Source organism: Protopterus annectens, chromosome 1.part2, assembly GCF_019279795.1.
Source record: "Protopterus annectens isolate FY-2018-M chromosome 1.part2, PAN1.0, whole genome shotgun sequence".
Classification (NCBI taxonomy): domain Eukaryota; kingdom Metazoa; phylum Chordata; order Ceratodontiformes; family Protopteridae; genus Protopterus; species Protopterus annectens.
In genome coordinates this window covers 902941661-902957752 of record NC_056727.1, presented here as the reverse complement: position 1 = coordinate 902957752, position 16092 = coordinate 902941661, and positions in this window count along the sequence as shown.

The following is a 16092-nucleotide window of genomic DNA, read 5'->3' as shown; positions in this document are numbered from 1 at the left end:
CTCGAGGCTATACCCTATCCCATCATGATTAGGGAAGGATACCCAGATCTTGTTTGCAAATACTAAACTGGTAGTACATACATACAACCATGTCCAAATTCAAAGAACTATGGAAGAGATTCAGAGATCATGCATTTTCAATTTGTAAGAACCTCTAGATCCTCCAGGAGCTAAGGCTGGGGAAAGGAGGGTGAGATAAACCAAACCTGGAATGTTATGGGGAGTACATAACTTCTTAATGTTATGTTGTCCTATCACCTTCATTCATTGCTGGATGGGACAGCATCCCTAGCACCTTTTTTCTTGGGTGGCTCAAGGAAAAATACTCTTCAGAACTGTGGACCCAAAGGAGGCCCTGCTCCTGTTGGCCAAATCAACTTTGTAATGAGTAATAAAGGTATGAGGCCTTACACATGTTACGTCAGCACAAATTGAATCCATGGGTTGTCTAGCCTGAAAAGCCAAAGAGGTAGCTATGGCTCTTGCAGAATGACCTTTAATTTTCCCCAGACATTCTCTACTATGAGTTGTGTATGAGAAGGTTATACAATCAGTAAGCCATTTGGAAAGCGTGACCTTAGATATTGCGGTGCCCTTCTTTTTATCTGAGAAAGATACAAACAGTTGATCTGATTTTCTGAATTCCTTTGTTCTATGTAGATATAAACATAATTGCCTGTGTACATCCAGTTGGTGTAATCTATATTCTGTCTTGTTTCCACAGTTTGGGAAAAAATGCCAAGTCAATGGATTAATTCAAATTTGCTTTGGAACACACCTTGGGTAGGAATGAAGTATTAGTTCTCAGGGACACACTATCTTTGTGGAAAATCAAGTAGGGGGGATATATTGATAATGCTTGGAGTTCTAATACCTTTCTGGCAGACATGATGGCTATGAGGAATGTTGTTTTCCACATTAGGAACTTTAGATGACAAGATGATGCAGGTTCAAAGGGAGGAAGGATCAACATGGACAATACCAGGTTGAGGCCCGAAGGAGCTGGTGGTTCTTTCACTGGAGGCCTTAGCAAAAAGGTACCTTTCAGAAAAGCCTTGCAAAGCCTGAAACATGATTTTGAATCCCATTTCTCCAATATGGTAGCTCGAAATAGCAGCTAATTGAACTTGAATGGTAGCCGCTGCTCACCTTCGTTGAAATGTTTTGCTAGGAAATCTAAAACTGATGTTATGGGAGCCATGAAAGGCTCAATGTGATTATTGAGCACCCAACAGGAAAACCTTTTTCATTTGCAAGCAGAAAGCTTTCTGGCTGTAGCCTTAAGGGATGAAATCAGAATATGTTTCACAGCACAGGAAAAGTACAGTTGTGTACACTAACCATAAATGTAGATGTTCGAGTGTATTCACTGTTGCAGTCATCACGTTTGGGTTATCCTGCCAGGGGTAGCCTTCAGTTGGCCCAAATACCAGAGGCTTCGTATTTCTGTGTTGGTTGCTGTCACTCCAGGGCTGACGTCAGGTCGTCAGTGGTATAAAATCAGGCAGCCGATGCCATTACATCAGTTTTTCTTGCCCTATCAGAAGCCCCCAAATAGGGATCTAGGTTATCGTGGAAGAACACCACCAGTAGAGAGTAAATACCAAAAAATCCCTGTAAGGAGAGATGAAGAGAGAGACAAGGGGGGTGGAGGGTGGGAAACCAGGACTGCAACAGTGAATACACTCGAACATCTACATTTATGGTAAGTGTACACAACTGTACTATGTTGTTCATGTTTCACTGTTGCAGTCATCACATTTGGGTTGATTCATAAAACTGAAGAAAAGGGTGGAGGCAGTCAAGAAGACTGTGGGCTGGTTAGGATGCCCTGCAAGACTGCGGTGGCAAAGCCTGCCCTGGATTTGGAGAAGATAGGCAGGTGCTAATGCTTGGTGAAGGTATGAACAGATGTCCATGTTGCAGCCTCCGAGATGTCCCTGGTGGGGATCCCCTCTGAGAAAAGCTGCAGAGGTGGAGGTTGCCCTGGTGGAATGTGTCCTGACCCCCTTTGGGGGTGGTTTCCCATGCTGTCTGTAGCAGAAATGGATCCAGTGTGCTATCCATTTGGAGACTGTTTGGATATGGCCTTGCTCTCTGCCCCTGCTGCGAAGTTGACTAGCAATTGATCAGTTTTTCTAAAAGATTTAGTCCTGTCCAGGAAGAATATGAGCTGTCTGTGCACATCTAGAGAGTGCAGAATCCTTTCCCCCTTGTTCTGTGGGTTAGGGAAAAAGGTGGGCAAATGTATGGATTGGTTGAGAGCCACACTGGACATCACTTTAGGCATGAAGGATGGGTTAGTCCTGAGTGAGACTCTGTCAGCATGGAAAATGATGATGGGCTCTACAGCCATGAGTGCTTGTAGCTCTGATACTGTTCTAGCTGAAATGATGGCCAGAAGCAATGCTGTCTTCCAAGAGAGAAAATGTAACTCTGTTAAGCTGCAGGTTCAAAGGGGGGTAGGGTGAGCTTTTCCAAGACAAAGTTAAGGTCCCAAGCTGGGGTACTAGCTCTTCTGGGTGGCCTTAAGTTGTTAGCCGCTCTTAGGAACTGTTTGATGAGAGGGTGTGAGAAAAGGGGTAGTTCTGTACTGTAATGAGCAGAGATGGCAGAGGCATGAATTTGAATAGAAGAGAAGGATAGACACCTGTGTAGTAGGTCTGCCAGGTAATCCAGGATGAGAGGTAGGGAGGGCTGTGCCATTCTGGCTCCCTTAACCTGGATCCAGGTGCAAAACCTTTTCCACTTGCCAGCATAGGATTTTCTAGTGCTGGGGTGTCTGGCCTCATGTATAACATCTAGGACTTGTTTGCTTAGGCTAGCAGCTTGAGGTGTGGTCAGGGAATAAGCAAGGCTGCCAGGTTGAGGGTCTGCAATTGGGGATGCATGAATTCTCCATTCCCCTGGGTCAGGAGAGTTGGGATCTGAGGTAGGTGCCATGGTGGCAAGGGTGACAGGCTGTGCAGCAATGGGTACCAGTGCTGGCGTGGCCAGTCTGGGGCAATCAGAATTGCCCTTTTTTTCTCCCTTATTTTGAGCAGTACCCTTGATATGAGTGGTAGAGGGGGAAATGCATAGACTGAGAGTTTTACCCACTGGAAGGATAGAGCATCCACTTTCCAGGTCTTTCTGTGAGGTTCCCTGCTGTAGAATTTTTTGAGCTGATGACTGGAGTGAGAGGCAAGGAGGTCGACCTTCAGGATGCCCCATTTCTGGGTTACAAGGGTGAAGGTTCTGTGGTCTAGCTGCCACTCGTGTGGGTCTAGCAGGTTTCTGCTTAAGTTGTTTGCCTGAGAGTTTGGAGAGCCTGGCAGGAATTGTGCTAGCAGGTGTAGTTGCATGGCTGAGGCCGTGTGCCAAAGGGTCATGATGAGCCTGCAGAGAGGATAAGAGTGAGTCCCTCCCTGCTTGTTGATACACCACATCACTGTGGTGTTGTCTGTTTTGATCAGTAGAGGCCCCAGGGAGAGTATGGGTCTGACGGCTGTCAGGGCGTGCTGAACAGCTAGCATCTCTTTTTGGTTGATGTGCAGCTGTATTTAATTTGGGCTCCAATGGCCCTGAATGCACCTGCCATCCAGGTGTGCACCCCAGGCATAGTCTGTGGTGAGGGTCTGGGTGGCGTGGGGTTGTGAGAAGGGAAGTCCCTTGTTGTGGTTGCAAGATGCTGCCCACCCAAGAAAATCTTTCCTTAGACAAGGTATTATTGGTATGAGAGTTTCCAGGTCTTGAGAGTGTTGACACCAAAGGCTTTTTAGGTACCATTGTAGTTTCCTCATATGCAGTCTGGCACATGGAAAGAGTAGGATGCAGGAGGCCATGAACCCTAGCGCTTGCAGTATTTTCCTTGCAGATAACTGGGTTCTGGTGGCTAGTTGAGAGAAGTAGCCTGTCAGGTAGGCTTGTTTTTCTGGAGTAAGGAATGCCATCTGGGATGCTGTGTCCAGGCTTGCTCCCAGGAATACATTGTTTTTGTGTGGGGAGTAGTTTTGATTTGTTTTTGTTGATAGTATACCCCAGGGAAGTTAGTAGATCCTTTACAAAAGTCAGGTGCTGTAACAGCTTTTCCAGACTGTCTTCCTGAATCAGGCAATCATCTAAGTATGGGTAAATTTGAATATTTCTTTGTCTGTAAAAAGCAATGGTGGGAGCCAGGGATTTTATGAAATCTCTGGGAGCAGTGGATAAGCCAGAGGGAAGCACCAAGAACTGAAAGTGCATAGATCTTGCCCTGAAACGTAGGTATTTCCTACATGATTCCCTGATTGGGATGTGCAGTTAGGCCTCTTTTAGGTCTAGGGTGGCTGCCCAGACATCCTTGGAAAGCATTGGTAGAAGCTGCTGGAGGGTGAGCATTTTGAATTTTGGTATCACCAGAAAGGTATTTAGAATGGATAGATCGAGGATGGGGCAGCATGTGCCCTCTTTTCTGGGTACCAGGAAGAGTCTGGAGTAGAAACCTTGGCTTATCTGTTCTGCAGGAACATGCTGTATTGCCCTCATGGAGAGCAGGGGAAGAACTAGCTTTTTGGCCCCTGCCCACTGGTTTGGAGGAAGATCTAGGATCCATTTTGGGGTTAGCAGTGTGTGGAAATAAAATTTGTATCTCTGGGACACTATGTTGAGGACCCATCGGTTGTTGGTAATACTGGCCTAGTTGATTCCGTGGAAGGAGAGTTTTCCTCCTAGGGGCACAAGCAGGTGGGCAGAGGTAAGGGGTGGAAGTGTAAAGTCATTGTGAGTTCTTACCATAAGGGGGTGGCTTTGCACTCCCTGTTTTTGAAGAGAAGGAACTCCATTGCTTAGATCTCTGAATTCCCTGGGGCTGCTGTCTGGGGGGTCTGCTTCCCCTGGGTCTGAGGGGGCAGGAAAGGACCAGTGCTTGGAGGGGCAATGTCTACTGAACCTCAGAGGTTGGACCTGTAAGAAGTCTTTTAACTGTCTGCATAGATTTAGCTTTTTCTTCCATCTTTTTTTAAGACTTCTTCTGCCTTGGTACCAAATAAGTTGTCTTGGTTCAATGGTGTGTCCAATAATTTGGATTTGACATGGTCTGGCAAGGTCTGTTCCTTAAGCCAAGTGTGCCTTCTAAGGACAGAACCAGTGACTGCTGCCCTGCAAGATGCTTCTGGGGTGTCAAAACCACATTGCAAGGTGTGCTTAGTTACGTGACTTGCAAAATGCATTAACTACTGTAATTCTTTATTTTCTGCACACGCAGGAAAGGAAGACATTTCTTGTTTGAGGAGTTCCATGATTTGCTGCTGATATTTCAGCATGTGGAACTGACAATTTAATGCTCTAATAGCAAGAGTAGCAGAGGTGTATACCTTTTTACCCCATCTGTCTAAAGCTTGGGAATCCCTATCTGAGGGAGTGGGATTCTTAGCTGAAGTTGCTGTAATTCCTTTAGGTCCTTGAGAGATGACCTCTGGGTTAGCAGTAGGATTTTTGAAAAGAAATTTGTGAGAGTCAGGGACTCTGTAATACCTGTCAGGTTTCCTGGGAGCAGGAGGAATGGTGTCAGGAGTCAAACTGGATTCCATAAAAACATCATCCACAACATCCAGGGAATGGCCAAAGGTCTGTGCTGTGGTAGATCTAAGAATTCCCTGAGTCTCTTTTTTGACTGAGGATAGTCTTGACATTCCCACTGAAAATGCTCCCTTAAAGTATGAAGGGTTTTCCCAAAGGAAAAATCCTCGGGTGGAGAGGCAGAAGGAATGGATTCCTCTGCATCAGAATCCTCATAAGCAGAAAGGGGTTGCATATCTTCACATTCAGATGCTTCAGAGTCATCGGACTCCTGTTCAGATAAAACTACTGGGGACAAGTCTCTTTTTCTTTTGGAAGGGGTAGCCTGGCTTCCCCTAATAAGCATAATAAGGTCTTTCACCACTTGAAGCATTTGAGACTGAGGCAAGGAAGCAGGTGCCTGAGCTTGGGCCGTCGTTGTTTTGGGTGTGGTTCGTACCCTGGGCCTTAGAAACTCGGTAGTTTTAGAAAGAACTGAAGATGCAAAAGAAATCGTTGGTCTGTGTCGAGTATCGGTAGTGTGAAGTACTTCCTCTGAAGCCGGTCCCTGCTCAGCAGCTCTGGACCCATACAAGGTACGGACATCCGCAGGATCCTTAGTCGAAGAAGAGTCTCACGGCATACCGGACTCTGAAAGGGTCTCAGTAGCGGCCTGCGAATCCGCAGAAGCGGGCTTCAGGGGTTGCGAAAGCGCCTCACTGAGGACCAGAGAACTGTCGGCTAGCTTAGTGGAAGTGTCGTTGGCAGTTTTGAACCTGTGCGGTCTGTCTCTTGTCTTTATCCTTACGTTTTTTCGGAAGATACGAAGTCAGGCAGCTTACCAAAGCCATATTGGAATTCGAGGACTGAGAGCGAAAATATCTAGCTACAATAAGGGCTCAATAACATATAGTTCTGCTGTTGAACAAAGCACAAAAGTGACAGCAGGGGACATCATGGCCTGGGCCTAAACAGGTGATGCAGTAAGAATGGAAGTCTCAGTGTGGTATTTGCTTTCCGCAGGCAAGACGATTGTTAACTTTTTCTGACATCGGTTAGAGCAAGAAAAAAGGATCCCCAATGGGGTACTTAGCTTTAGAAGACTTCTTCAATTTGGAAATGAAAACTCAGGTAGCAGCTGATCTGCACTCGTGCGAACTATTTCTGCTTCGGGCTCCTCGGCAAGAAAGACTGGTGCAATGGTGTCGGCTGCCTGATTTTATACCACTGACGACCTGGAGCGACCACAACCGATGCAGAAATACTACGCCTCTGGTATTCAGGCCGTCTGAGGGCTACCCCTGGCAGGATAACACAAATGTGATGATTGCAACAGTGAAACATGAAGAACATTATCTGGAAGCCTGGCTTGGCTTGGAAGTGGAGCAGCCAAGCTGTCAGTTTCAGGGTTTGAATGGATGGATGGAGCGTCCCTGATGGATGAGTCAGGAGGTCTGGAACTGGGTCCAAAATGCACGGCTCTTCTTGTAGATGGGGTCATAGAAAGGGAAACCAAATCTGATGAGGCCAGAATGATGAGATGAGTATTAAACTGCTTCTCAACGTGTTGGCTTTCTGAAGGACTTTGGGAATCAAGGGAAAAGGGGGGAAGGCATAGAGAAGACCCAGGGGGGGCCAATCGTGCACAAATTCATCCCTTGGTGATTCCCCGGAGGGGGGATCAGAGCAAAGTAGCTGCTGCATTGGGCATTCATGGACATGGCAAAGTGATCGCAGCAAGGCTGGCCCTACTTGCAGAAAATGTGCTCCGCAATTTCCTGGCTTAGGGACCACTCATGAGGCATTAGAATATCTCTGCTGAGTTTGTCTGCTATCATGTTGGATTTCCACAGGATGTGCATTCCTATCAGAAAGAATTGGGAAGAGACTGCCCACTGCCATATTCTTTGGGCCTCTCGACATAGGGGGTAAGACTTGGTTCCTCCTTGTTTATTTACATACCACACCACTGACATGTCTGTCTGGACTGCAATTGTTCCTAGTGGAAAGGAGTCCTGGAATGCCCGCAATGCCAAAAGCACCACTCTCATTTCTAGGACATTGATATGCAAGTGGTTTTCAAATTCCTGCCAAACTCCTAGGACAGTCTTCCCCAGATAATGCCCCCCATCTGGGAAGCATTCATGGTCACTGTAGCTATTGGTTGTGGGAAGATGAACTGTCTGCCCAAATTCACCTGGGTAGAGTGAAGCCACCAGCGCAGATCCCTCCTGCAGGATTCTTTTATGATAATCTTGTGAGATACGGATAAAGTACAGTTGTGTACACTTTTCATAAATGTAGATGTTCGGGTGTATTTACTGTTGCAGTCATCACATTTGGGTCATCTGCTTGCAGTAGCCTTCAGTCGGCCTGATTATCAAAGTCTTGGGTCCTGCGTCGGTTGCTGTTTCATCTTCCATGACATCAGGTAGTCAGGGGTATAAAAGATGCATCCGATGCCATTACATCAGTTTTTCTTGCCCCAGATGTCAGGTGCCCCCCTAATGGGAAGCAATTAAATATGTATACAAGGTTACACCTCCAACAAAAAAGCAAATACACCAAAAAGCTTTAAGCATAGTAAAAAGGAAAAGAGATATAGCCAAAAGAAGTCAGGGGGCTGGAGGGAGGGTAACCAGGACTGCAACATTGAATACACTCGAACATCTACATTTATGGTAAGTGTACACAACTGTACTATGTTCTTCATGTTTCACTGTTGCAGACATCACATTTGGGTAGATTCTCAAAGCTAAGGATGGGAGGAGGAAATTAAATAGCATCAGGACAGGTATAAGGCCCTGCAAGACTGCAGTGGCAAAGCCAGCTCTGGATTTAGAGAAAACTGGCAAATGGTAATGCTTGGTGGAAGTATGTACAGAACTCCAGGTAGCAGCTTCTAGGATGTCCTTGGTAGGGACACCTCTGAGTAAGGCTGTAGAGGTAGATGCAGCCCTGGTTGAAAGTGATATTTTTCCCTGTGGGATAGGTTTTCCATGGTACTTATAGCAGAAATGAATGCAATGGCCTATCCATTTAGAAATGGTTTGCTTTGAAATGGCCTTCCCCTCTGCCCCTGCCGCAAATGCCACCAGCAGCTGTTCAGATTTCCTGAGAGGTTTAGTCCTGTCCAAGTAAAATCTAAGTTGTCTGTGCACATCTAAGGAGTGCAGTATACATTTCCCTTTGTTCTGTGGATTAGAAAAGAAGGTTGGCAAATGAATGGACTGATTAAGAGCCACACTGGATACTACCTTGGGCATGAAAGAGGGATTGGTCCTGAGGGACACCCTGTCTGCATGAAAGATGATGAAAGGCTCCACTGCCATAAGGGCCTGTAATTCAGACATCCTTCTTGCTGAAGTGATGGCTAAAAGGAAGGCTGTTTTCCAAGAAAGGAATTTTAACTCTGCACTTGCAGCTGGCTCAAAAGGTGGTAGAGTGAGTTTTTCCATTACAAAGTTAAGGTCCCAGGCTGGAGTTGGGGCTCTCCTGGGTGGTCTTAAGTTCTTGGCCCCTCTGAGGAACTGCTTGAGCCATGGATGAGAGAAGAGGGTTGGTTCTGTGTTGTAACGAGCTGAAATGGCTGAGGCATGAATTTTGATGGAGGAAAAGGAAAGGCCCTTGTGAAGCATCTCAGTTAAGTATTGGAGAATCTGAGGTAAATTGGGCGCTGCTGTGCCCATCCCCTGAGTTTGGTTCCAGGAACAGAATATTTTCCAGTGTTGGCAAGGCCAGTCTGGTGCAATCAGTATCATCCTTGGTTTGTCCTGTTTGATCTTTAGTAGTACCTTGGAGAGGAGAGGCAGAGGAGGAAAGGCATAAACTGATAGGTTTTTCCAGGTGAAGGACAGGGCATCCACTTTCCAAGCTTGTTTGTGGGGAGTCCTTGTGCAGAATTTGTCCAATTGGTAGTTCTCGGGGGAGGCAAACAGGTCTATCTCTGGGCTCCCACATTTGTTTATCAACATGTTGAATGTCTTTGGTTCCAGTTTCCACTCGTGTGGGTCCATGAGATTTCTGCTTAGTCTGCCAGTGTATTTAGCTTTCCTGGCAGGAATTGAGCCTGTAGGTGTACTTGGTAGCTCAAGGCTGTGTTCTACAGAGCCATGGCTAGTCTGCAGAGAGGGTATGAGTGGGTTCCCCCCTGCTTGTTTATGTACCACATAACAGTAGTGTTGTCTGTCTTTACCACTAATTGTCCTTGAAGAATGTGGTCCTTGAAGGCTGTCAGAGCATTCTGTACAGCTAACATTTCTTTTTGATTGATATGCAGGTGCATTTGACTTGGTTTCCATTTGCCCTGAATGCACTTCCCTGCCAAGTGAGCCCCCCATGCATAGTCTGATGTGTTTGTTGTTAGGGTTTGGGCGGCAGGGGTAGAGTGAATGGCAGTCTCTTGTTTTGGTGGCAGGCCTCTGCCCACCAAAGGAACTCTAACTGTAGGCAAGGTATGATAGGAATCATAGCTTCTAGATCCTGAGAATGTTGACACCATGTGCTTTTTAGATACCATTGTAGTTTCCTCATATGCAGTCTTGCATATGGAATTAAGAGAATGCATGAGGCCATGAACCCCAAGGCTTGTAGTATTTGTCTTGCAGATAGCAGGCTCTTTGTGACCATTAGTTTGAAGTCAGCTGTCAAATGAACTTGTTTCTCTGGCGTGAGGAAAGCCATCTGGGAAATTGTGTTCAAGCTTGCTCCCAGGAATACAATTTGTTGGCAGGGTACAAGATGTAATTTCTTTTTGTTTATGGTGTACCTCAGAGAAGTTAGCACCTTTTGTACAAACACCAGATGATTCAAAAGTATGTCCTGGCTTTCTGCCTGAATTAGACAATCATCCAGGTATGGGTATATTTGAATATTTCTTTGCCTGCAAAATGCAATGACTGGAGCTAGGCACTTTGTGAATACCCTGGGCGCAGTAGATAAGCCAAAGAGCAGTGCAGAAAACTGATAGTGCATGTAACCTGCTTTGAAGCGTAGGTATCTTCTGCAAGATTCCCTGATTGGGATGTGCAGGTAGGCTTCCTTTAAATCCAGTGTTGCCAATCAGGCATCCTTGCCTAGCATAGGAAGCAACTGGTGAAGAGTTAGCATCTTGAATTTTGGGATCACCAAAAAAGTGATCAGGATAGAGAGCTCCAGGCTAGGACGCCAGGAGTTGTCTTTTCTGGGCACCAGGAAAAGTCTTGAGTAGAAACCTTGTCCCCTTTCCTCTTCTGGGACAGTCTGAATAGCCCTTATACTTGAGAGAGAACTTGCTTTTGAGCCGCTGCCCACTGATTTGGGGGTAGATCTGGCCAACCGTTTGGGGTTGGTGAAGTGTGAAATTGGAATCTGTATCCTTGGGAAACTATATTTAAAACCCATTTGTCCTGGGTAATGAGTTCCAAGTTTTTTGCCTGCAGAGCAACCCCCCCCCCCCCCCCCACAAAGGAGCAGTCAGTTGGGAAAGGCTTGGAAGTTATAAAGTTAAGTCATTGAGACAATTTACCATAGGGGGAGTCTTACTACTCCCTGCTTTGGAAGAGGGAGCCCACCCACTGCTTAGTCCTGTGCGTACCTTGGGACTGAAGCCTGGGTGTTCTGCTGGTTCTGGGTTTGGACTGAGAAGGCCTGGAAAAGGCAAGAAAGGACCAATTCTTAGAGGACCAATGCCTACTAAATCTTAGAGGCTGTACTTGCAGGAAATCTATAACAGTTTGCATAGATTTAGCTTTTTCCCCCATCTTTTTAAGTACTTCTGCTTTGTTACCAAACAGGTGGTCCCGGTTTAAGGGAGCATCCAGCAATTTAGCTTTAACATGATCTGACAAAGATTGCTCCTTAAGCCAAGCATGCCTTCTAAGTACAGACCCAATGACAGCAGCCCTGCAAGATGCCTCTAGTGAATCAAAACCACATTGCAAAGTATGTTTTCCAACTTGTTCAGCAGAATGCAATAGATCCTGTAAATCCTTATTTTCAGCACAGTCAGGAATCAACATCATTTTCTGTTTAAGCAATCCAATAATATGCTGCTGATACTTTAACATATGAAACTGGCAGTTCAAGGCCCTAATGGCCAAGGTTGCTGAAGTGTAAACCTTCTTACCCCATCTATCCAGCGCCCTGGGTGTCTATCAGAGGGGGTAGGATTTTTGGCAGTAGTAGCCTTAATGCCCTTGGGTCCCTGTGAAATGGTCTCATGATCCGCAGTAGGATTTTTAAAGAGAAACTTGTGAGAGTCAGGAACCCTGTAATATCTATCTGGTTTTCTGGGAGCAGGAGATAAGGAGTCAGGGGCCAAGCTATATTCCGAAAAGGCATCATCAGCAATGCCCACTACAGGGGGATAGCTAAAGGCCTGTGTTGGGGCAGGAGTAAGAAATCCCTAAGCCTCTTTTTAGAATCAGAGTAATTCTGGCTTTCCCAGTGAAAATGCTCCCAAAGAGTATGCAAGGTTTTACCAAAAGAGAAATCCTCTGCAGGGGAAGCAGAGGGAATAGAGTCCTCTGCATCAGAATCCTCATAGGTAGATAAGAGTAAATCCTGGTCATCAGAGGAAACAGAAATTTCAGAATCCTGATCAGAAGAATCATAAGCAAATTCAGACCTAGGTCTCTTAGAGGGGGAAGGTTGGCTTCCCCTGATTAAAGTAATAAAGTCTTCAGCCATTCTTATCATTTGTTTTTCAGGCATAGAGGCCTGACCATGCAGTCTGGGTGTTGGTTTGTTTTGCAGGCATGGATCGAGTTTTAGGCCTTGAAGAAGAAGATGGCATTGGTTTAATATGTAAGTCAGTAGGCCTGAATACACCCTCAGAAGCCGGTGCCTGCACAGCGGCTCCAGACCCATCCAAGGTAGAGACATCCACAGGTTCCACAGTTGAAGCATCTCGCGGCATACCGGAGTCCGAATGGGTCAGTAGAGGCCTGTGAATCTGAAGTAGCGGGTATCAGGGGCTGCAAAAGCACCTCACTGAGTATCGGCGGACTGGCGACTAGCTTAGGAGAAGCGTCATCGCAGCTTTGGACCTAGGCGGCTTGTCTCTGTCTTTATCTTTGCATTTTTTTCGGAATGTCGGTAGTCAGGTGGCTTACCGAAGCCATATTTGGGTATTTGAGCAGAGTACCAGAATATTTAGAAGTGTAAATATACTGACGATGAATAGTTCTTTGTTTAAATAAGGCACACAACCGACAGCGAGGTACGTCGTGGTCAAGGCCTAGGCAAGGAATACAGTATGAATGAAAATCTTTATGAGGTATTTCCTTTCCACAAGAAATACAATTATTGACTTTTACTGACATCGGTTTAGAGCAAGAAAAAGTTTCCCCAATGGGGTAATTAGCTTTAGTTGAAGACTTTGGTTCTGAAACTCGAAAATGAAAATTTCAGGAGTCAGCCGACCATCACTTGCGAACTGCTTCTGCTTCGGGCACCGCACGGCAAGAAAGACTGATGTAATGCTGGCAGCTGCATGCTTTATACCCCTGACTACCTGACGTCATGGAAGAGGAGACAGCAACCAACACAGGACCCAAGACTTTGATAATCAGGCCGAATGAGGGCTACTGTAAGCAGATAACCCAAATGTGATGACTGCAACAGTGAAACATGAAGAACATCTCCTGCATGGACCACTGGGTGAAAAGTAGCCATTAGAGAATCCTCATGTGCATATGAGCAAGGGGTACCAAGGTTATAGCTGCCATCATGGTACCTAAAACCTTCAGAATCACCTTTACTTGTACTTTTTTCCTTGTTAAGAGGTTTTTGAGTTGTTGACGTAAGGTTTCTATCCTGTCGGAAGTTTGTCTACCATTTCTCTTGTGCTTAAGTCTGCTGCTATAAATACAACATGCTGTAATGGCAACAAGGCAAACTTTTCTAAGTTTATCGTTATGCCTAGCTGAGAGCAAAGATGAATGGTGGTGTCTCTTGCTCTGGTTAGTAGATGCTCGGTGGTGGCGGTTAGGAGCCAGTCATCCAAGTAAGGAAACACCGGAATCCTAAACACCTCAAGTGAGCTGTGACTACTGCCATGCATTTGGTGAACAGTTTGGGGGCTGTAGTGAGACCAAAGGACAGAACCCAAAATTGGTAATGGCTGGCTCACAGCCAAAAGCGTAGATGACTCCTGGATCGTCTGTCCATCTTTATGTGGTAGTACGCATCCTGGAGCTCTATCGAGCATATCCAATTTTCTTTCCCAAGAAAGAGTTATCGACTGCAGTGTGACCATCCAGAACTTTGACTTCTTTATGGACTTGCTTAGTCTGCTGAGATCCAGAATGGGCCTCCAGTCCCCTGTCTTTTTTGGAACTAAAAAGAACCTCGGGTAAGTTCCGGATCCAATTTGGTCTGCGGGGACGTTTTGGATGACTCTTTTTTCTAGCAACCTTTGTACCTCCATGGTTGCCTGGTCCCTCTGACTGGGTGGAACATCAGGGACTTTTTTTTCTAAAGAGGGGAGGAAAAGGGTATGCAGTAGCCTCTGGATATGAGCGTTTGTACCCATTTTTCTTTTATTTCTCACCAGGCGTTTGGGTACAATGACAAGCGACCCCCGACTGCCTCCACAGGTGGACAGATGGGCCTCCTTTCAGGAGCGCTGGAAGGGCCTACCAAGGAATGTATCCTTGTTACCCTGGTTTTGTGGACCCCCTCTGCCTCATGGTCAGTGTCTTCCATTGTTAATGTCTCCTCTGCCCCTGGGGGTAGAATCACCATGTACGTCCAGAAAGGCTCTCTGAGACTTACGGAAACACATTTTTCCCCCTTCTGGCCTGTGAGATAAGGTCTGGTAGTGAGGGATAAATGGACTCCAATGGCAGAAAGAGTCTTTCCCTCTTCTGGCTTGCACCTGGTTAGAGTCTCTTTCACTTTTGGCCTGAACAAGGACGAGCCATCAAAAGGGGTGGCAATAAAGGAAGACTTGAAGGGCTCTGCAAAATCGCATAAGCACATCCAGGAATGCCTCCTTAAGGAGATTCCTGTACCCACTGCCCTACTCACTCAATTGGCCGACGGTTCCAATACAATTGGATTCAAGCACTCGGCTTCGAAACCACAGCATGAGTCGGAGGAGGAATCGATGAAGGGAAGTAATGGTCGTCGGTCCCGAATCCTTATGGGTCGGGGTCAACAGGATTTTGGCCAGTATCTGTGTCTGTAAAAGCCTATTACCACCCATTCCACATCATCTGAAAGGCTCCTGGATGAACAAGTGATCGAGGTTGAGGATTTGACTGACTGCAAGACTGGAGACTGTAACATTGAGGAGATCGGCTCTAGAACTGGGGACTGGCTCCGAATACAAAAGTCTGTTGGCTCCAAAATTACTATAGGAACCAGAGAGGTACTTTTTTGGGCCCGAAAGCCTTCGGGTCCGTAGATTAATCCTTTGCTTGTTTCTTCTAAGGCTCCAAAGACGGGGCTGTGGAAAATGATCTTTCTGACGATTTCGCTGATCTAGAAAATGGAGACTGGTGGGAGGATTTAGCAGTACTCTGATTCCCTTCCAGAGCTTCAGTAAAAGGTACCCTTAACAAACCCCTGACTATCAGCGTGTTCTTTCTCTCCAGTAAAACTCTGGAGCTGAAGGCATGACAGAACGAGCATGATTCTTGCAGGTGGACAGCACCTAAACAATACACACAACTGGTGTGTCCATGTGTCAGAGACATCTTCTGGCTACATTTATCACATTTTTTAAAGCCCGAAGGCTTAGTCTCTTTAGTATCCTTCGACATATTTCTAGTTTTGAAAATAAATAGCACAACAACAAACTACTACTTTTTTTTTTAAAGGTAACAGCAACTACTAAAAAAGGGAAATTAAAATAGTAAGGCAATAATTGGAGAAGTCTCTAACTTAAATCACAAACTCCTCACAGAAAATGGAAAGCAAGGGAAAGCCCTCTAAATTAAAACGGGCCGAAGGGAGCCCTCTAACTTAAACAGACTGCTCAACAATAAGGGTAATAATAACTATGACAAAAATATAACAAAATATATTAGTAAAGACCCAAAAACTCTCTAATTTAAACAAGTTTTGGAACTGGGATAGAGGATAAACACAAATGGCCTAATGGTTAAATGACAGCCACAACAAGAAAAAACAGCACAGCGAATCAGAAAAGATTTACAGCACACTCCTACAAACTAATTCTACACACCACACTAAATATTTGGATAGTAAAACTATAACAAAGTAAAAAGTTTCCACTTAGCCTAGACTGAGGAAGCATCCGATCTGTTTAGCAGCAAATAAGATCTGGGTATTCTTCCCTAAGCATGATGGGATATGGTATAGCCTTGAGCCGGTGGAAGCTCTTTAGCTTTAGTATAGACCGAGTCGGAACCGATTCTCAGTTCCAAATGCATCCAGCAATGAATGAAGGCGAGATAGGACAACATAACTTCATATCTTTGGTGACACAACTGGTGAAGACAAGGTGGACTTTGGACATGTCCCTGGTACATTTACCTACTGTGTTTAAATGAGAATAAACAAGACACCAGTCATGTCTGATGGAGTAAAAACAAACTAGGGTCATTTCAATAAATGTATTAAGCC